Here is a 23,945-nt window from a genome sequence, read left to right on the forward strand (position 1 = left end):
AACATTCACCCCTTGAATCAAAATCGTTTTTACTTTTTGATTTGAATAGTATAGTAGTCACATTACTACTACTTCACATGTATTTTACTCCTCAGTTACGACTCTAGCTGCCGACCAACTCTCTCCCTCCCCCATCCATCCATTCTCTCTCTCTGTCTCTTTCTCTCGCTCTCGCTCTCTCTCTTTCTCTCTCGTGCGCAGTTGTGTTTTGTGTGTGACTTGCCTCCATTCTCCAATACTTAGTAGTAGATGCAGTTTGGTCGCATTGAAGAGCAGTTCATTGAAACATCGTGGCAGCTTTAGTTTTTCTCACCGACAACGATTCGACGTTTCACGACCAAACCGTAAGTCCAAGCGTTATTATGAAAGCTTTTACAAAAAAAGTTGATGTTTTAGGACATGTCGCTTTGCGCTGTAGCTGAGCTGGAAGCTAGCTGTTTAATATCAATGATTCAATTATAATGTTTGCTATCACAATTTTTTTATTAAAACGTTTTTGTGAACTTGAGGAAGGGGTTGCATTGAGCATTCTCAATGATGATGCATGATGCTCTGAAGTGATGGTCCGTGAGTGACAGTTGACAGGTAGGAGGATATTTTGGTCACTCCCTGATGAGAAGGCTACATTTATGGCAGACCTTTTAATCAAACCATTACAAAGCACAGGGCAAATAGAAATGATAGAAATGGGTGATGCAATACTGACAAAAGTTGTTGTGTTGTGGTTGTGGTAATTGTGAGCTAATAGTGTATAATTTGATCAACAATATGAATGATTGTTCACCACTTACTGTTTTATCCCACAGCTGTCCTTTTTGTTGTTTTGCCTTCTTACCTCTGTGTTTACATGTGTAGGCCCTATCTATCTTTTTTACTTCTATTTTGTATAATTTTCTACTATTGTTTTCTGCTGACTTTATAAGTATGCTGTGGCCTACTATACAGAAACTATTGTCATTTTGCTGACACTTTTCTCCAAAGCGACTTAAACCACTGTCGCTATTGACATTGATTCAGTATATCACTGCACACTCTTGGCCAGGTCATTATTGTAAAAGACAATGTGTTCTCAATAATCTACCAGGATAAATTAATAATAATATTTTTCTGTAGTTAGTCTGGGACTCTTAAATATTAGTCTCATGCTCTCTGTTAATTTATCTATATTTCTCCTGGATTGAAGGAAAGGGCCATGCATAATCTTGGAATGGGCTTGATCCAACCATGCTCCACCCATAGACACTACACATTAAGACAATTAAATCTTAAATTAATTTACCTGTTCAATAATGAGTTCAGTTAATCAGCTACTTTTATAATGAACACAATATAGTATTGACATACCTTCTGTAACTAAGCTTTCAGTGCCGAATCACAAATAATTAAATCAATTTAGAATTAAATCTACACAGTGATTTAAATATGTTATCAACCATTTATAAACCATTTATAACAATACTGTATATATTTATAGCTTTATCAACCACTTATAAACTAGTATAAGCTATGTAGGTTATTACCGCAATATCATTCCTTTAAATTTCTTTCAGTAAACAATTTTTTTGCAAGGCTCTTAAAGGACAACTGAACACAAAAGGGTCGTTCCACCAATTTGGTCCCTGTTGAGAAGTTTAACTTGGTCTAAACAAACTTCTGATTTTGCCTAGTGTAACAGGGAGTGGCAATTGAATGCTTAAAAAAATAAATAATACAATTGTGAAAATATTTTTTGCCTATCTATGGGTAACAGGGTTGATGTGTTATGCTCGACCCACTCAGTTTTCCACCACAAAACCCCAGAAAATGGCCAAAAAGAGTAGAACTGGCTCACCTGCTTTTACTCTATGATTTGACTACTAGATGTTCAATGTTCTTTTGCAAAACATATTTAAAAAGGAATCGTTTCACCGTATTAAAATGAGAGTTCAGGTCACATAAGAGGGTTGACCTTAAAATGAGGGACAAATGTAAATAAATTAATAAATTAAATAAGTAATAATCTTCTGAAATTACTTTGTCAAAGCAACAAACTAACTAGGGCTTTACAATGATTGTGATTTTGGGGTTAAGTGGCTTAACATTTTTGGGTTAAGTGAATCTTCCAGGAAATCACAGAGGGTGCACAGAGGGACATGTCAAAATGCTGAATTTTGGCCCCTAAGCAAGTCTTTATTCATATAAAAAAAATCTGATTTATTGAATTATCCATGTGGTCTATAGTAAAATGCACTTCATTTAATATAACAGGCTTTTCAAATTCAATATTGGTACACAATTTCCACAATATCAAAGGGGACGCAAAAGCACTCTTTTCATGGAACGACCCAAAAAGCAACTTCTCTGGTTGAAAACATTGATATTAGTCAGGGCTTGAATTACAATTATGCTCACTTGCCCAATAACACGGCATTGTACAGCTGCAAGGATTGCGCTCTATCCAATCATATCAGCGAACCTCCAGACAGTGAGACTGACCTGCCCAATACGCAGCACCTCTGACTCTGACTTGTTTACATAAGACAACATATCGCCAGGGAGCCCATAGACTTTTGAGTGCACTAAGCAAGATTTGGTTGGGAGGCTCCCCCACCTCGCGGGCAAAACATTTTAGTGTTCCACCTCTTGGCAGTGCATAATTTGTTTTGCAATGTTAAAGATAATTTCCTGCAATTCTACACATTTTTCCATGAGGCGGATAAATATTTTTCAGTTTTAAAGCTAATTTCCTGCAGTTCTACACATTTTGCCATGGGGCGGTGAGAAACTTTTCCAGTTTTAAAACAAATTTCCTGCAATTCTACACATTTTACCATGACTTATGCCATGTTCATATGCTATCTGAGTGAGTGACTAACAAAATCAATGGAGGCCCCCTGGTGGTCAATGCTAGACTACCTTACCTAGCTATCTAAAAAATTGCACCTTGGCTATTCTACTTTTCTAACTCTCAACAGTAAGTTGAGACCCCGACTGAGTTCCTTTTTTTGGTCAGGCCCTCTAGCGGCCGAGGGGCCGTATAGGCAGAGGCGGCACTGGCAATGTTATGTTGAAAGAACAAGGGGCGGACAAGAATTCAGCATTTTATGCAGAATAATTCCACCCCAGACATTTTATTCACACCAGCCCACTGTGCGCTCCGCCAACTCACCCCCCAAATCAGGAGTAATCATGGACGGACCCAAATAATAAGTAATCATCTTATAAAGTAATTCATAGTCTTTATTAAGTATGATACGTATAATAAATTGACTGCTGAGGTATTCAAGAAATAAGTTGTTTCATCTAATAAGTCCAAGCAGGAATAAATGATTCAAGATATTTTGATGTGCAACCTAATCCAGGGATTGTCATGAATTTTGGGTTGACAATTAGACTATAGTTGCTATATTTTACTGTCAAAATAGAACTCCAAAATTTCCAGAATGTTTTGTTTTGTTCAATAGAGATGAATTACATACATCTTTATGCGCACTAACTAATATCATAGGCTAATTAATTTTGGTTTCAACAACTCAAAACACTTTAAATAGACCACTAACTCTAAATATAAAACCCACTGCTCGTAGCCAAGTATTCATCCAACAGTAAACGTAATGTCATAAAAACATTTTTTTCAGTTGTAGGCTACTACCCACGAGACGTATAGGACTATACCCTCACAATGGCTGGTGTGCATTTCACGCACGTGCCGCTCCATATCTCAAAGCCATATCAAATTCCTTGGTTGTAAAATAGTTGCTATTGAACTGAATATTGAGAGTTAAGAAATACAAATTATACCCACAGAAAGCTGAGACCCTCCTCTCTTTGGCAGGGACAAGGGATGAAGCTTCCAAAGCTCATCACAGCAGCAGGCCCCAGCGAGGGCACAGGATCAGGGGCAGAGCAGACACTTTCATTACAGGAGGATATTGCACTTTACTGTTTGACCAAATCATGGTTTTATCTGCCCAAAACATTTGAAGTTTGGAGTGAGGTGACAATGTAGAATGTGCTCTTTTTACGTTATAGGCACACTTTCAGTTTTTTACGATCTATGATCTTGGCTGTCTAACTGATGACAGAGTCGGACTAGGTCTCTTTGCTGATGCCGCATTTGAATTTGAATGTGAGTTTGCGTGACATCAGCTCAGCCTATCAGAAAACGGTAGGTGAGCCAGCCATTGTCCACTGATCAGCCAAAGGCTAATTATAGATTAGTATAACAGAGAATTGCTCAAAATCTTTTTTAAAAATCATAACAGGCCAATGGGCCGCCGGCCATGTCACTTTTTCAATGTTTTATTTTTATATAAAAAATATTTTTGTGTGTGTCAATTTCAACCAGCCCACCCAACAAAAAAATGGTCCAGCCCATCTAGCATTTACCAGAATTGCCAGATGGCCAATCCACCCCTGGAAAGAACACTTGGCTCCTAAGCCATTTATGGAGTGGGCAATTGTTGATGTGTTTGATAGTGATCATTCGAGTCTTCCACTGTTTTGGGCAAAATGAGAATTGAGACTATGCGCACTTGCATCCCAACTGCCACTTGTCAATATTCCAAAATTCAAAAACCATTCGCGAGCATCTTGTGACCCGCCACAACCTGTTTTGTAACATGATTCCCTATGAAACACTGCCAGACAGACACACACTCTGGTAATAGATAATGACAAAGTTGTAACAACAAAATGTCACCGAAGCACACGTCGCCACTTGCCAGTGACTTGATAAGATGATTTAGCTAATGTGGCCTGCCTGCTCAATGTGCATGCTAGCTAGCTTCATTGACAAACACAGAGATGGAACAGCTAGCTAGTGATTTTGGGCACTGATAAACAGTGTGTAGCAGCTTGTGCTTCATTTATGATAGTTTGACAGCTTGCTGATGATTACATTTTAGACATTCTCAGAAATCAGTCCTGAGCACAGCCAGCAGCAGCTGACTTGATACTGTCTGCAGTGCACTGACTTTTTCATGCACATTTTTTTACTTCAGAAAACTGCACCAAACACCTCAGCTAGATGTAAAATTGTGAGACTAAGACCTCCTCGGCAAAAACTGCAAAATTCATTACAGATTTCTTGATTTATCTTAGATTAATTTGGACTATTTTGAGGAAGTGGTAGTGGCTATGTTGTTGCTACCGTGACTCAAGAGGGACAAACAACAGTAACTGCCAGGATACGATAAAGTAAACATAACACACCCACATTGAACCACACCCCCAAGACTCAAATACATTTTTTAATAAGAGCAGCAGAAAAACACATGCGGAATCAGCCGCTCTTTCAAGCCCATTTGACAACACACACACACACACACACACACACACACACACACACACACACACACACACACACACACACACACACACACACACACACACACACACACACACACACACACACACACACACACACACACACACACACACTCCTGACCATTATGCATAATTAAATAATTTACTGTCGTTTTGTAAGCTTATGTCTTGGTGATTTATGTGGTAGGGATCATTTTTGCAACATCTGGTTTGCTCCTCTATCGTATCAAAATTTAGATCACCATTCCAAAGGCAACATTTAACATTGGGTTGCCAGGTCTTTTCCAGCCCATTTGTCACATCTTCTGAATTCGATTTTGGCTGAACATTTACCCAGCATACTCTTTGTTTTTGTGTGAAAGAACTGATCCAATAATCCAACAAAGTGCCCATTTTGGGAAAATATTCAATGTCATTTTTTCATTTACACCTAATTCCAAATACGTTACTTTTCTTACCTGCCACTAAAATAACTCATTGTGAGAGGTGCTGATATCTTTTAGCTGACAAAATGTTTCCTCCACTTCAAATGGAAAATCCGTTGAAGCAGAGCCATCAATCAGCATTCACAAAAGACATCATAACTTGAGGTTAATGTCATTTCGATGCATTTTTTGAAATTGTATAAGTGTTTATGTAAATCGTTACAGCCAGTCAATGGTTATTAGTGATTTAAGCTTCACACATAATACTACATGTATGTGTACCACCCAGGGGTGGAATTGGGTAAAAATCACTCCAAGAACTCACCACTGTCAGAGCACCTGGCAGACAGCTTAACCAATCTAACCCCTGTTATGCTCCAGCCGCCCCAACCTCGATATTGAGTAACATATAGTGAGTGGTTGGGCTGGTGATGGTGAGGAAGGTGTGATGCGAGTGTTGAGGGGTGTGGTGTGGATGTGGTGATATTTAGTCCTCGTTGCCTGTGGGGCTGCTTTGACTCATATTGGCCCCCAACACACCTTCTATCATTTAGTCTAGCCTAGCTCTTTCCTCACCTCAGCCACAGGCCTGTCTGGTCAACCACAAGCTGTGGCACAGTAGGGGAAAGGAAGGGTGCAGAGGACATGAGAGTGGCCCAGGATGGTCCTCATACAGTAGAAATACAGTAATGATAGTGTGTATAAAAGGATTGAGTCTGTCTGGTTATGGGAATGCATTTACTGTCAGGGTTGTTGGTTCAATGTCACAGGGAGAGAGAGAGAGAAAGAGAGAAGCAGGAGAGAAAGAGAGACCCACTTTCTGTCATTGTACAGATGAGATGTTATCGTCCTCTATCACTGGTATAGATTGACAATTGGTTAATAGGATAGACAGGCCTTAGCAGCCAATGTTAAATTACGAAGACCAGAACAAATACTGTAATGTCCGTTTTCATTGGGCTAAAGAAGGAGCAAAACTTGTTTATGTTAAATGTTTCTTACTTGAATTGTAGCTTTTTTTTTGTCAGAATAGAAATATGGAAACTGTATTTCTTACAATTATGGCTTGAAGTGTCCTCTTCTGCTGAAGTGATGTGGGTTGGGTCTTCGCCACGTCTCTGAGCTGAGCAGAGTAAAGGCAGTCTAAGGCCTTCTAGTCCTCACTGACACCACATCCTGTACTGTGTGTGTGTCTGTACTGTGTGTGTGTGTGTGTGTGTGTGTGTGTGTGTGTGTGTGTGTGTGTGTGTGTGTGTGTGTGTGTGTGTGTGTGTGTGTGTGTGTGTGTGTGTGTGGGTGTGTGTGTGTGTGTGTGTACAAAAGAGAGTGAATCGAGGCAAGGCTATGTTACAGAAAAAGAGCCATAGAATCTTCAGAGTCACAGCCATACAGTAGTACAATGTGAATATCTGTCTGTGTATCAGTGTAGCTGTTTGAATGTGAACATGCACGTATATTTATGTGTGAAATGAAGAGCAGCAGTGTCGCAGCCGGCCACTGTGACACATTGCAGGCAACTACAGTATAAAAGCGGAGGAATGGCTCTGTAGACGGCCATAAAGGTCAGGCCTGGCTGAACCACTAGGAAGGAATGACTTGCCCCTGCACAGACACAGCACAGGCATGGTTGGCTAATTGAAAACGTGTGTGTGTGTGACGTGTGTGTGTATGATTGAGTGTGAGTGCAGATCCTGTATGTGCATAAGTGTGAGCGAGACATCGCACAAGTATGAGTCCGTCTGTGCTCATGGCGATATGTTCACCAGTTGTTTTGCAACACCAACGTCCCTTATCCTGTACCCAGTGGCGGTTCTAGACCATTTCAACTGGAGGGGCCAAGCTGGGGCCGTTTTCAAGCAAGCCGTTTTCTTCACTGCATTGCAGGCATTAGCAGGCAAAAGACCATGTTTATAATCATCATCGTTGCCACTGTCTAATAACGGTTGTAAAAAAAGAACGATAGCAAAAATTAGTTATGTAAAAATTATTTCATACTCCACATTTAGGGGGGCCACAAGGGTGTCCAAAATTGTTGTCACAGGGGCACTGGCCCCCCCTCCAGAACCACCACTGCCTGTACCCCTCTACCCCAGCTTCACCATCCACATGAACCAGGGCCAGCGCTTTTGTTTTTTGTTTTTTGTTCAGCAAGCTGCAGTTTCTTCACCCAGAGTCGGCAAATGAAACCATCCCGCAAATCTTCCATTATAGGTAGTAAAACCTAATTTTAGATTTCCTGCTCAGCACATCATCGTGGCTAATTGCTAGCATACTTGCAAGAGGGGGCCCGAGCCATTACAAGGGCAGTGGCTGTGCCGAGGGTGTGACGTGCTCAGGGGCCAGGGTAAACCAGGGTAAAGAGGTGCTTTATGGGCTGCCCCTCGCCCGTTAAAAACCTTTTATCACGTGGTAAACCTGCTGAACCACACGACTGTACACTAGAGCTTACCGGTCAACTTAGTAACCACAGGACTGATGGTCATCTTAATATGTATTTGTGTTTTTATTTATTATGCCAAGGCAGCAGCTACTCTTCCTGGGGTCCAGCAAAATAAAGGCAGTTACACATTTTTTACAACAATACAATAAATTCACAACAGATTTCACAACATATTAAGTGTGTGTCCTCAGGCCCCTACTCCACTACCACATATTTACATTTGACATTTAAGTCATTTAGCAGACGCTCTTATCCAGAGCGACTTACAAATTGGTGCATTCACCTTATGATATCCAGTGGAACAACCACTTTACAATAGTACATCTAACTCTTTTAAGGGGGGGGGGGGGGGTTAGAAGGATTACTTTATCCTATCCTAGGTATTCCTTAAAGAGGTGGGGTTTCAGGTGTCTCCGGAAGGTGGTGATTGACTCCGCTGACCTGGCGTCGTGGGGGAGTTTGTTCCACCATTGGGGTGCCAGAGCAGCGAACAGTTTTGACTGGGCTGAGCGGGAACTGTACTTCCTCAGAGGTAGGGAGGCGAGCAGGCCAGAGGTGGATGAACGCAGTGCCCTTGTTTGGGTGTAGGGCCTGATCAGAGCCTGAAGGTACGGAGGTGCCGTTCCCCTCACAGCTCCGTAGGCAAGCACCATGGTCTTGTAGCGGATGCGAGCTTCAACTGGAAGCCAGTGGAGAGAGCGGAGGAGCGGGGTGACGTGAGAGAACTTGGGAAGGTTGAACACCAGACGGGCTGCGGCGTTCTGGATGAGTTGTAGGGGTTTAATGGCACAGGCAGGGAGCCCAGCCAACAGCGAGTTGCAGTAATCCAGACGGGAGATGACAAGTGCCTGGATTAGGACCTGCGCCGCTTCCTGTGTGAGGCAGGGTCGTACTCTGCGAATGTTGTAGAGCATGAACCTACAGGAACGGGTCACCGCCTTGACATTAGTTGAGAACGACAGGGTGTTGTCCAGGATCACGCCAAGGTTCTTAGCACTCTGGGAGGAGGACACAATGGAGTTGTCAACCGTGATGGCGAGATCATGGAACGGGCAGTCCTTCCCCGGGAGGAAGAGCAGCTCCGTCTTGCCGAGGTTCAGCTTGAGGTGGTGATCCGTCATCCACACTGATATGTCTGCCAGACATGCAGAGATGCGATTCGCCACCTGGTTATCAGAAGGGGGAAAGGAGAAGATTAATTGTGTGTCGTCTGCATAGCAATGATAGGAGAGACCATGTGAGGATATGACAGAGCCAAGTGACTTGGTGTATAGCGAGAATAGGAGAGGGCCTAGAACAGAGCCCTGGGGGACACCAGTGGTGAGAGCACGTGGTGCGGAGACAGATTCTCGCCACGCCACCTGGTAGGAGCGACCTGTCAGGTAGGACGCAATCCAAGCGTGGGCCGCGCCGGAGATGCCCAACTCGGAGAGGGTGGAGAGGAGGATCTGATGGTTCACAGTATCAAAGGCAGCCGATAGGTCTAGAAGGATGAGAGCAGAGGAGAGAGAGTTAGCTTTAGCAGTGCGGAGCGCCTCCGTGACACAGAGAAGAGCAGTCTCAGTTGAATGACTAGTCTTGAAACCTGACTGATTTGGATCAAGAAGGTCATTCTGAGAGAGATAGCAGGAGAGCTGGCCAAGGACGGCACGTTCAAGAGTTTTGGAGAGAAAAGAAAGAAGGGATACTGGTCTGTAGTTGTTGACATCGGAGGGATCGAGTGTAGGTTTTTTCAGAAGGGGTGCAACTCTCGCTCTCTTGAAGACGGAAGGGACGTAGCCAGCGGTCAAGGATGAGTTGATGAGCGAGGTGAGGTAAGGGAGAAGGTCTCCGGAAATGGTCTGGAGAAGAGAGGAGGGGATAGGGTCAAGCGGGCAGGTTGTTGGGCGGCCGGCCGTCACAAGACGCGAGATTTCATCTGGAGAGAGAGGGGAGAAAGAGGTCAAAGCACAGGGTAGGGCAGTGTGAGCAGAACCAGCGGTGTCGTTTGACTTAGCAAACGAGGATCGGATGTCGTCGACCTCCATATCTACAACACAAAATCCATGTGTACATGTGTGTATAGTGTGTATTGTATTGTGTGTTTGTATGCATGTGTCTGTGTTTATGTTTGTGTTGCTTCACAGTCCCTGCTGTTCCATATTTGTATCTGTTTTTTAAATCTAATTTTACTACTTGCATGAGTTACTTGATGTGGATTAGAGTTCCATGTAGTCATGACTCTATGTAGTACTGTGCGCCTCCCATAGTCTGTTCTGGACCTGGGGACAGTGACGAGACCTCTGGTGGCATGTCTTGTGGGGTATACATGGGTGTCCTAGCTGTGTGCTAGTAGTCTAAACAGACAGCTCGGTGCATTCAACATGTCAATACCTCTCACAAATACAAGTAGGGATGAAGTCAATCTCTCCTCCACTTTGAGCCAGGAGAGATTGGCATGCATATTATTAATGTTAGCTCTCTGTGTACATCCAAATGCCAGCCGCGCTTCCCTGTTCTGAGCCAATTGCAATTTTCCTAAGTCCTTCTTTGTGGCACCTGATCACATGACTGAACAGCAGTCCAGGTGCGACAAAACTAGGGCCTGTAGGACTTGCCTTGTTGATAAAAAGTCAGAGCATGGCTTTAAAATGGACAGACGTCTCCCTATCTTAGCAACTGTTGTATCAACATGGTTTGACCAGGACAGTTTACAATCCAGGGTTACTCCAAGCAGTATCTTCACCTCAACAGCTCAATTTCCACATTATTTATTACAATATTTAGTTGAGGTTTATGGTTTAGTGAATGATTTGTCCCAAATACAATGCTTTTAGTTTTTGAAATATTTCAGACTAACTTATTCCTTGCCACCCATTCTGAAACTTACTGCAGCTCTTTGTTAAGTGTTGCAGTCATTTCAGTCGCTGTGGTAGCTGACGTGTATAGTGTTGAGTCATCCGCATACATAGACACATAGACGCTTTACTGGCACGTCGTTAGTAAAGATTGAAAAAATAAGGGGCCTAGACAGCTGCCCTGGGGAATTCCTGATTCTACCTGGATTTCCATTAAAGAACACCCTCTGTGTTCTGTTAGACAAGTAACTCTTTATCCACAATATAGCAGGGGGTGTAAAAGCCGTAACACATGTGTTTTTCCAGCAACAGATCGATAATGTCAACAGCAGCACTGAAGTCTAACAAAACACTCCCCACAATCATTTTATCGTCAATTTCTCTGCCAATCATCAGTAATTTAAACAGCTACACCTCCACCTTTGGCATTTCGGTCATTTCTGTAGATCAAAGTGAGTTTCAGAGATTGTCAGAATATGAATGTCATCTGTTACTAGCAAATTATTGATTTCATGAACCTTGTTTCTTAAGCTACAAATGTTAACGTGGGCTATTTTTAACACTTTTCTGGGATGCTTGATTGTTTTTCTTGCTTTACCGGGAAGCTTAGCAGAGGTAGACATGCTCGGGTTATTTATGCACACAGTGAACTTCCTGCTAGGGCACACCACCTCAGTTCTAACAGTATAACCTTGGTTTATTGGCATATGATTACTGCATACAATAGGTGTAGTATCAGCAGAGGCAGTAAGAGGGACATCAATTAGGTTACTTACATGGTGTCTTCCAACACCCCTGGGATAATGTACATTTGCTGAAGCATTCTTACAACTCAGTGACACAATGGTAGCGATTAAATGAGCTGGGCTTGGGTCATTAATAAGTCATTGTCTCAACACAGCCTTACATGATTTGGGTGGATCCCATCCTCCTTATAATACAAGCTTTGTTTCCAGAAGGTATCAAAATTGTCAATAAATGTTACACCCACAGAGCTGCAATAGTCTCATAGCCAGTTATAGAGGGATAAAAGTCTGCTGAACCGTTCAATGCCACGAGGGCAGAGGGGGGCCAGATATTATGGGGCGTTTGTTGGTGTCAAGTAGTGACCCAATCATTTCTTTAAAATCAATCTTCAGATGTTCTGAGCTGCCGTTCATGTCATTCTACCCCACATGAACCATGACAGTATCAGCCCCCGGTGACTGACTCACAGCCCCGGAGAGCAACTTGGTGATATCCTGAAATTTTGCCCCAGGAAAACGCAAAGTGTTTGCCCCAGGTACAGATATATGCCTCACCATCGAACTCCCTATCCCAATAGCTGGAATGATATGGCCTCTGCCGTGTCTCGAAGCTGGTTGCGAGACCAGAGCCACAGAACTCACCTGAGAAGAGGGCTGCTGAGACGCCGGCTGCGTGAAGGTCACAACAGCCAAAGGGACTGATCCAGAGGGTACGGCACAGCGGAGGGGGGCCGCAGTGGTCCAGGCTGTGCCCATTCAGTTGATTGACTAGGACAGGGAGAAGTACAGTTGAAGTTGGAAGTTTACATACACTTTAACCAAATAAATTTAAACTCAGTTTTCCACAATTCCTGACATTTAATCCTAGTAAAAATCCCCTGTCTTAGGTCAGTTAGGATCACCACTTTATTTTATTAATGTGAAATGTCAGAATAATAGTAGAGAGAATGATTTATTTCAGCTTTTATTTCTTTCATCACATTCCCAGTGGGTCAGAAGTTTACATACACTCAATTAGGAGTTGATAGCATTGCCTTTAAATTGTTTAACTTGGGTCAAACGTTTCAGGTAGCTTTCCACAAGCTTCCCACAATAAGTTGGGTGAATTGTGGCGCATTCCTCCTGACAGAGCTGGTGTAACTGAGTCAGGATTGTAGGCCTCCTTGCTCGCACACACTTTTTCAGTTCTGCTGAGGTCAGGTCTTTGTGGTGGCCACTCCAATAAATTGACTTTGTTGTCCTTAAGCCATTTTGCCACAACTTTTGAAGTATGCTTGGGGTCATTGTCCATTTGGAAGACCCATTTGCGACCAAGCTTTAACTTCCTGACTGATGTCTTGCGATGTTGCTTCAATACATCCACATCATTTTCCTACCTCATGATGCCATCTATTTTGTGAAGTGCACCAGTCCTTCCTGCAGCAAAGCACCCCCACAACATGATGCTGCCACCCCCATGCTTCACGGTTGGGATGGTGTTCTTCGGCTTGCAAGCCTCCCCCTTTTTCCTCCAATCATAACGATGGTCATTATGGCCAAACAGTTCTACTTTTGTTTCATCAGACCAGAGGACATTTCTCCAAAAAGTCAGATCTTTGTCCCCATGTGCAGTTGCAAACCGTAGTCTGGCTTTTTTGTGACAGTTTTGGAGCAGTGGCTTCTTCCTTGCTGAGTGGCCTTTCAGATTATGTCGATATATGACTCGTTTTAATATGGATATAGATACTTTTGTACCTGTTTCCTCCAGCATCTTCGCAAGGTCCTTTGCTGTTGTTCTGGGATTGATTTGCACTTTTCGCACCAAAGTACGTTCATCTCTAGGAGACAGAATGCGTCTCCATCCTGAATGGTATGACGGCTGCGTGGTCCCATGGTGTTTATACTTGCGTACTATTGTTTGTACAGATGAACGTGGTACCTTCAGTGTTTGGAAATTGCATCCAAGGATGAACCAGACTTGTGGAGGTCTACAATTTTCTTTCTGAGGCCTTGGTGGATTTCTTTAGATTTTCCCATAATATCAAGCAAAGAGGCACTGAGTTTGAAGGTAGGCCTTGAAATACATCCACAGGTACACCTCCAATTGACTCAAATAATGTCAATTAGCCTATCAGAAGCTTCTAAAGCCATCACATCATTTTCTGAAATTTTCCAAGCTGTTTGAAGGCACAGTCAACTTAGTGTATGTTAACTTCTGACCCACTGGAATTGTGATACAGTGAATTATAAGTGAAATAATCTGTCTGTAAACAATTGTTGAAAAAATTATTTGTGTCAAGCACAAAATAGATGTCCTAACTAGAGGTCGACCGATTAGGATTTTTCAACGCTGATACCGATACCGATACCGATTATTGGAGGACCAAAAAAAAAGCCGATACCGATTAATCGGCCGATTTTTTCAAATTTTATTTGTAATAATGACAATTACAACAATATTGAATGAACACTTTTCTTTTACCTTAATATAATACATCAATAAAATCTATTTAGCCTCAAATAAATAATGAAACATGTTCAATTTGGTTTAAATAATGCAAAAACAAAGTGTTGGAGAAGAAAGTAAAAGTGCAATTTGTGCCATGTAAAAAAGCTAATGTTTAAGTTCCTTGCTCAGAAGATGAGAACATATGAAAGCTGGTGGTTCCTTTTAACATGAGTCTTCAATATTCCCAGTTAAGAAGTTTTAGGTTGTAGTTATTATAGGAATTATAGGACTATTTCTCTCTATACCATTTATATTTCATATACCTTTGACTATTGGATGTTCTTATAGGCACTTTAGTATTGCCAGTGTAACAGTATAGCTTCCGTCCCTCTCCCCGCCTCTACCTGGGCTCGAACCAGGAACACATCGACAACAGCCACCCTCGAAGCATTGTTACCCATCGCTCCACAAAAGCCGCGGCCCTCTGCAAGGGGAACAACTACTCCAAGTCTCAGAGCGAGTGACGTCACCGATTGAAACGCTATTAGCGCGCACCCCGCTAACTAGCTAGCCATTTCACATCGGTTACACCAGCCTAATCTCGGGAGTTGATAGGCTTGAAGTCATAAACAGCTCAATGCTTGAAGCACAGCGAAGAGCTGCTGGCAAATGCACGAAAGTGCTGTTTGAATGAATGCTTACGAGCCTGCTGCTGCCTACCATCGCTCAGTCAGACTGCTCTATCAAATATCAAATCATAGACTTAATTATAACATAATAACACACAGAAATACGAGCCTTTGGTCATTGATATGGTTGAATCCGGAAACTATCATTTCGAAAACAAAACGTATATTCTTTCAGTGAAATACGGAACCGTTCCGTATTTTATCTAACGGGTGGAATCCCTAAGTCTAAATATTGCTGTTACATTGTACAACCTTCAATGTTATGTCATAATTATGTACAATTCTGGCAAATTAATTACGTTCTTTGTTAGGAATAAATGGACTTCACACAGTTCGCAACGAGCCATGCGGCCCAAACTGCTGCATATACCCTGACTGCTTGCACGGAACGCAAGAGAAGTGACACAATTTCCCTAATTATAAGAAATTCATGTTAGCAGACAATATTAACTAAATATGCAGGTTTAAAAATATATACTTGTGTATTGATTTTAAAGAAAGGCATTGATGTTTATGGTTAGGTTTGGTGCAACGACAATGCTAAATCATCTAATTTGCAACGACAATGCCCTAATTAATCCTCCATTCCGATTAATCGGTCGACCTCTAGTCCTAACCGACTTGCCAAAACTATAGTTTGTTAACAAGAAATTTGTGGAGTGAAAAACGAGTTTTAATGACTCCAACCTAAGTGTATGTAAACTTCCAACTTAAACTGTAGATGGAGGGACATCCATAGCCATGGAGGGAGCACCCAAGTAGATCATAGTCCAGTGGAAATTGATCATAGTCCAGGAATGTCCCATTATGAAACTTTTGGATGCCGATAGTCTCAAAGAATTCTTATTCGGTTCAAGACATTTGGTAAAATGTTTTATTTCATGAATAAGGAACAAAACAAGGGGGCAATAAGGAGCAAAACAAGGGAGTCACCTTAATGACAGCACTGACTGTCATTTTAATGAGTGGTTGATGTCAATAGTTTAGACCCCAAAACCAACCCATTGACTTATCCTGAATTAGTTGCCGTAAAGGTATTGTTACTTTGGCCCTGTTTTTCAGCAGTGGAATGGTGTAGATGGTGATTTGAGTTTGTGATTTGAAACACTTTGTTAGCATAATCATCACCCTTCTCATAGTGGAAGTATATATAGTCTCCACTAGACAAAGAAGTCAAATAAATCAATGTTGGGACCACAGACAAAATGATGAATGGCTTGCAATGATGTAGACTATTCAGCCTACTCAGGGCTATTCAGACAAGTTCATATACTGTACGGTATATCACAACATAGAGATTAAGTTGGTTTCCACTCATATGGAAAATACAATTTGGCAGGGAAGAGAATGTAGTACATGGAAATGTACAGAGCTGATTTACTGTAGAAGTGAAAGTTCAGTCAGATATGAGTAATCTACTTTGCTGGAATATACTGAGTGAGTGAGTGAGTGAGAGAGAGGAGGAGAGCTCACCCCACCTGCAAGTAATCACCTCCTTTCACAGCAGGGTCTCTCTCTCTCTCTCTCTTTCTCTCTCTCCCTCCTCTGTAGTGGACATGTTCTATTGGATCGGTAGGGAAGTACAAAGACATGCCGCCTGTCATCAAGCCGCCTGCTACTACCCGAGAACCACGTTTCTTAAGGAGAATGATACCAGCTATGTCAGATGATGCCAGAGAATATCCCATATTATATTGTAGCATAACTAGAGTGGCGCTTTACCTGTACAATGTTTTGATTGTCCCATAGAAATAAATATACACATGCATAGCCCATACATGTGTTTATTAGTAATGAGGGGACAAATCGATACCGTTACATATCGGGAAAGTATTTTTGACGATATATCAATCGTGTCGTTTTGACAATATCACAATATTATTTTTGCACTATTTGGTTGTACCTGCACCAAAACTATAGTATTTTTCCATCATAACTTTTTTTTCAGCACTTTTATTTCCATGACTGATTAAAACTATTTTTTTCCTGGCTCTCTCTTGTCCCTCTGCAACAGACATATGGTGAGCAATATGTTTGGAATTGAGTGGCAATACATATAGAATTGGCACCTAAGTATCGTGATGATATTGTATCGTGAGTTCCCTGGTAATGCCAAGCCCTAGCGTTTATGTTCTCAACTTACTTCAATATTACTGAGTCATTGTATTGGGGTTATGTGTGTATATTTATTTGTCTTAATTTTACTATGCATAAGGCTCCTTGACTCTTGTATTCAAAACACAGATTTGATTTGACATGTGATGGCAAAAAGCATGTGGATTTGTGTGTGCACTTAATTTCAATCAGCCATTCATTCACATTGCATTAGTTTTCCCAAAGCCCATTTTTCAAAGTGAAGTGTCACAGTGTTCACGCTTTTCTTCATGTGACATATGATTCCCCCTTTAGTGGTATTAAGTAATTATGCTGTTTTCTTGTTTCTCCTTCTCAGCAGCATACTGACGCTGTTACATTTAAAATGAAAGAGGTTTGTGGTTAGTTGGGAAGGCTGAATAATTTGCCGCACTGATCTAGAAATATCCAAAGCATGCATAGGTGGACTCAAAGCAATGATATTGTTACAGCTTTACATGAAGCCTTGAATACAGTTATTTTACCCCAGGCTTAAATTCCACCATCCCAGCTATACTCATAGAATTGATACAGATTCTCTGTACATGACCAGATTGTCTGTGTATTGGTTTAATTTCTGTGAAGCTATGCACACAGAGGCAGACAGCCAGCCTGACAGACAGACAGAGGATGACAGACAAACACACAGACACAAAGACAAAGAGCCAGCAAGCTAGCCAGATGGTTGGATGGATGCATGAATGGATTTATGGTGAGCTCTATTAGAAATGTATACGAAGTCAATCATTGAAAAGTTATTTCAAGCAGTCGTCTTCCTATAGTTGAAAGAGAGAATTAGTTTGTTAAGTGAAACTTATCGTAGTGTTAGTGGTCCACAGGGAGTGAGAAGACTGGATTACCCGTCTGTTTTTAGCCTATATGTGGAGAGTACCACAGAGACCATGAGGGCCACAGGCATGTATGGGGTTAGAATGCCATGCTTTATGACTCCAGGCAGCCAGATGAGATGACGCTCACCATGCACTGTGAAAAGCTAAAAGAACCCAAAGTTATTGGTGCTCATTATACATTTGTTTAGATGTTGTGTTCACCAGATAGGCATGTGCTATTCTAAGCAAAGAAGTGGAGACAGACCATCCTCGAGGAAAGTGAGATAGATGACATGGACATCTGCAGATATAGACATCAACAGGTATACTATATAATAATATACTGTATCTTTTAGTGACATGAAAAAATCGATACAGTTACATATGGGGATATTATTTTTTACGATATATCTTATCGTTTTGACAATATCGCATTATTATTTTTGCGGTAGTTGGCTGTACCTGCAATAAAACTTCAGTATTTTTCCTTCATAACTTGTTCTCCATCTTCTTTTCAAATAGGGAGCAAATTTTATTTCAGAACTTTTATTTCCATGACTGATCAAAACTTGTTTTCTCATGCTCTCTCTTGTCCCTCTGCAGCAGACATATGGTGAGCAATATGTTTAGAACATTGAATTGCAATAAATCACAGTATTGAATCGCAATGTATATTGTATCGGCACCTAAGTATCGTAATAATATCGTATTGTGAGGTCCCTGGCAATTCCCAGCCCTAGTATCTTTCCAAGGAATATTGTAGTAGTATTTTGTCAGCAAATGTTTAGGATGGTGTCTTTTCCTAGACAGTGCTCATATAGTCCTTGTAAGTAAGTTATGTTGATGCCTTGCACTTATAGCTTTGCACCTTCATCATGTGGTAAAAACAACAGCACAACAGTGAGCAATGCGGCAACACTTCTGACAGGCAAATCGCTAGACCAAAGTGTGTCTGTGTGTGTGTGTCTGCGTCTGTGTCTGTCTGTGTCTCTGTGTGTGCGAGCCAACCTTTCTCCACAACCATATGTGCCTAATTTGCTGAAAATATGCTAAGTAGTGTAATTCTTTAAGGACTATTAGAGCAAGGCTGATAAGACCACCCGCTCTACTGCTTTGGGTGGCTTTACCCTGCAGTGCTGGAGTATGCTGAAACAGTATTCCTTCAATAAGTATTGTTTTATTCCACTACTCAATGCAAAGACACAGTTCACCTCACAAAGACATAGTTCACAACACACTCTCCAATATCTCATTGTTTGAAATTCATTATTTAGTTTTGTTTAACTGTAAACCAACACAGTCAGTTAGCCATGCAGCACAGCCACACACTGAGGTGTTGTGGCCATTATAGAGAAGTATGATGAGATAAATATTAATTAGATACAGATGACTGAAAATGATTGAGATCGCTGATCCAGACCCGTGCTTTTTTCCTTTCTTTCAGAGGAAGTATAAATGATTTAGGTTGTGCAAATTGCATTTTATGTGAGTGTGGGTGGGTTCTTCACTAAATGCCTTTAAATGGGTTTTAAAATAGCCAAAGATAGGTTGCGTGGGAGTCTGGGAGAGGTGATCGGGCACATTCTGTTGTTTTCCAACTGATGTGACATTAAATGGTGGAGTTTGTGGTCTCTGTAACCTAATGATGGCACCACTGAGATGGATTGGGACAGATGATGTCAGTATGACCAGCTCTCCATGCCCTTAAGCTTTGGTTGTTAATATAACATGCTGATTCTGAGGTTGTATTTACAACACAGTGTCATCAGCAGCACCACAGCTAATCAAAATATGTACCAATTATATTATAAGGTACTCCATTTCAGGGAATTTGTGAATTTTTAATCCACATTGCTGATTTATCATGTCCGTCGACGTCAAGGACAAATGAGCTATCAAAGCTGTTGTCATACTCAATTGTGGACATTGATATGGATTTAGATAGCAGCGATAATATATTGGTTAAAGAGTCAGAACAGGCCGGCCTTTAATTTGTATTAAATTAAGGAAAATAGGCCATACTAACCAAGTTAATTTGTTGACCAAGAAGTCTCCTGTTTGCACATATAGTATCCGTATGGTATTGAGTGTACGCTTGTTACGTTTCTTACCACCATACCTTTTCAATTTAGTGCTTACTCAGAAATCTAAACCTGAGCCACTTTAAAATCCATTACTCGGCCGTGATGTCACTCGCCACTCTTTTCCTCGCCTGGGGCGTTTTTAATCTCTGGAAAGTTTTATTTTGGTCAAAGAAAACGGGATAATTATAAGTGCTCTGGCTGAAATGACATGCCACTGGCTGCAGTAGCAGCACAACGCTACTTTCCCCCTGGGTCTGCCTGTCACTCACTAAACCTAGGGCCACATGTGCTGGGGGGGACGAAGGAGTGTGTGTGTGTGTGTCTCTCGGTTGGGGGTCTCCACTAGAAACATCACCAGAATGAGAGGGAGGGGTAAGGGGTTAGAGGCTCAGTCGATGAGAGGCACTATGTGTTTTAATCTTAGTGCCATGGTCTATTGAGACGTCCTAATCATGAGCAAAATACCTAGATGTCCAGATGAGAAACTGTGAAAGATTTGAGGAAAACAACACTTCCAGAGTCTATTGTAATGATGGCTGAATGGTCATTGCTAATATATCATTAAGCACGGTTCTGGGCGATACTAGTGACAGATAATGTTGGGTCGAATGTAACACTCGGTCTAAACAGTTTCTGCCCAGAAAACTTGCTATGAAAGAGATTATTGGCTGATACCAATATCATGTTTCTTATAGGCCAACACCAACTATATAATTGTGTAAGTGTGTATGTGTGTGCTACGTTTGCTGTGGTGGCTGTCCTCGTGGGTGTTCTGGAATGTGTTGGAGTGTTCTCTGTGTTCTCTGTGTGCCGTGGCTCCATGCTCAGTGTGTGCTGTTATGATAAGTGTGTGTGCTTTGGCATATATGTGTGTGATGATAAATCGGCACTCCGGTTGCCTTTAGTTCCCCACAGGGTATCAGAGTACTGCAGACAGTAGGGCAACAGAGTGAGTGGGAGGCCACTATGGTCGGCCGAAATGGGTATGATGTCACCAGGCCTCTAGGCCATCGTCGTAGCAACACCTACCTTTAATCCAAGCTCCACTGATGCCTGTACCAGTGTCCCTCAGAAAAAGAAAAAGAAAAATGCACATACTCTTTGGGTAAGATGTTTTTTTTAATATAAATAATAGCTGCCTGCCCCCCCATCCCCCCACCCACCCACCCACACAAACACATACACTCACTCTTGGGGCGAGATGTTTTTTCTATAAATAATCTACATGTAGTGTAATTGTTGGAGGTCAGTGGCATTAGGGTAGCACAATATGCTGCGATTACGATTGGACTTGTGATATACACTGAGTGTATAAAACATTAGGAACACCTGCTCTTTCTATGAAATAGACTGACCAGGTGAATCCAGATGAAAGCTATGATCCCTTATTGATGTCACTTGTTAAATCTACTTCAATCAGAGACAGGTTAAAGAAGGATTTTTAAGCCTTGAGACAATTAAGATGTGTGCCATTAAAGGGTGAGGGGCAAGACAAAAGAGGGGCAAGACAAAATATTTAAGTGTCTTTGAACACTGTCGTGACTTGATTTTAACATTCATTTGAAGACTTATTTATCTAATTAACTAACTATGTTTAATTGTTACCCAATTCAATTAATAATGTAACAATTAACTAATTAGGATCTGTGGCACCACGAGAACAGATCTTTAAATAGTTACCATCTCCCGAATTAAACTCTAAAAGGTCTTTACCTATCACAGTCAATTTATTAATCATAACCTCGTATCATATCACCATTCTGAACAGTTGTAACCTCCTTGCATCTGCAAAAACCCGAGCCTTACTTATGAGTCAGTACTACACAAATTGGTTAAATTATTTATTTACTAGCTAATTAAATGGGAACTCAGGATAAACATACACACTCTGCACTATTTATTGATTGGAGATGTAATACTCTAAAGACAGGTCCCTTGCAGAATGACAACAACATGGCTTCTTGTTAAAGAAGAGATGGAGAGGGAAGGAGAGAGGGACAGAGATGCTTAACATTGGTACATTCAGAAACTATTTTCACTTACAGTAACCATATACTTTGCACACGAACTGCCGCCCACTTTGAGTAAGAAATCATGAATGTATTTATGTGAAATGCCTGGGTTGAACAGGGCAGCCTTGGAAAGAGGGTTGGGCCTTTTCACAGCACGCTTGTAAGGCTCTGATTGTCCGAAATGGTTCCAACAAGTCTTCTACTGTTGTCCTTCTTTGTAGTTGGCTGGTATCCGGTGACTTGTCGTGTAGTCCTGAACAGAACTACAGAGTTGATTTTCCTTCCATTTGCTCTTGAAGATGCTTCCTTGAAGATAGGGGAACCAGTTCCACTGGGGAACCAGCCGTATCGATGGTTCCCCAGTGGGGTGATGAAAGTAGCATAATACGGTGGTTTGAGCAGAATAACAGGATGGTTCTAAATTCGCTTTTGAATATACTTTACTTAGGACAGCTAATCAGCCGTACCAGTGATTGTCCATGAGTTGAGTTTATCTTCTCCACCTCATGTTGAGATTCAAAGTTCAAACCATTATAAACTTCACATTTTTCTGGTCTAATGTGTTTTTTCTTAACCCATCCTTTATACCTTTTGCTTGAAAGGGTTGGTTCCGGCAGGCTGGCACACTCCCTGATCTCACTCCGGGGCGGTGACTACTTACTGTGCAAAGTTATGGAAAACAATGATCTCTTATAGCTTCTCACATCACATCCCTCTCCTCTTGACACTACAGGGGGTGCTGTTTCAACTTAGACATTTATCGTTCCCAAATTAAACTGCCTCGTACTCAATTCTTGCTCGTACAATATCCATATTATTATTACTATTGGATAGAAAACAATCTCTAGTTTCTAAAACCGTTTGAATTATGTCTGTGGGTGAACCAGAACTCTTTCTGCAGCGAAATCCATGACAGGAACTGCGAAGGTCTGAAAACGAGGCTCTGTTCTCAGATCAGTTTAAAGCTCTGTATGTATCCTATGGGTCGACATGAACTGCACCCGCCTTCCCCTGGATGTCAGTAACCAATGAGAAGTGGAATGGAGTGTCTACGTAGTTCTCAGAGCTTATAAAAGGCCAAGGAACGAAGTGCGCTCTCTTTTCGTCGTTCGTCATTGCGCAAAGCAAGACCTCAAGATGGCATTTTGAAACGCTCAGTTATCGGCCTTAGCTATATCCGTCTGTAATTTAATTCGATATAGGTGTTAGAAACATCATAACGAAGTTATTTTAAACCGAGTTATATCAGTTTATGCGAGTATATTGCTATTTTCGGAATTTCCTTAGTATTGCGTTTTGGGGATTTGGGAATGTTGTGGTCACATAGCTATTGTTAGCTGCTAATTCCGAAGTTGAAGACGACGTTTTACAACCAAGCAACGATTCTTTTGGACAAAGGACACCTTGCCCAAGATTCTGATGGAAGCTCGTCCAAAAGTAAGAACTATTTATGATGTTATTCCGTATTTATGTGGAAAAATGTAAACGCATTTGTCCGCCGTTATTGCGGCACTAGTCTGGCTGTAACGCACACTGTATGTCTAGTAACGTTAATTTTAAAATTCTAACTCAGCGGTTGCATTAATAACTAATGCATCTTTCATTTGCTGTCCAACCTGTATTTTTTAGTCAATCTAATCGATAAATAATCGTAAACTTACGTGCCTTTCCAAGATGGCGCCGGCCAGAATGCATGACCTGTTGCCACTGATCACATTGTATAACAACGATTTGTGCTGCTAAATATGCACATTTTCGAACAAAACCTATATGCATTGTGTAATATGATGTTACAGGACTGTCATCTGACGAAGTATATCAAGGTTAGTCCAAAATTATATATCTTTTGCTGTATTGTTACGATCGCTAACCTGTGCTGCTGGTAAATTGCTTGTGTTTCTGGCTATTGTGCTAAGCTAATATAATGCTATATTGTGTTTTCGCTGTAAAACACTTAAAAAATCTGACATATTGGCTGGATTCACAAGATGTTGGGCTTTCATTTGCTGTACGC

General features: G+C 41.4%; 1 protein-coding gene across 5 annotated transcripts in view; it reads left to right on the forward strand.

Annotated features, from left to right (window-relative positions):
* The first annotated feature begins 201 nt into the window (after positions 1–201).
* The window catches only part of LOC139537530 (transcriptional regulator Erg-like), an 83,610-nt gene continuing 59,866 nt past the window's right edge, over positions 202–23,945 (forward strand). For all 5 annotated transcript variants that reach the window (XM_071338948.1, XM_071338951.1, XM_071338952.1 and 2 more), the window contains exon 1: positions 202–344. The gene's annotated coding sequence lies outside the window, so the exon portion shown is untranslated. The remainder of the gene's footprint in view (positions 345–23,945) is intronic.

This window comes from Salvelinus alpinus, chromosome 13 (genome assembly GCF_045679555.1).
Source record: "Salvelinus alpinus chromosome 13, SLU_Salpinus.1, whole genome shotgun sequence".
In the NCBI taxonomy this organism is placed as follows: domain Eukaryota; kingdom Metazoa; phylum Chordata; class Actinopteri; order Salmoniformes; family Salmonidae; genus Salvelinus; species Salvelinus alpinus.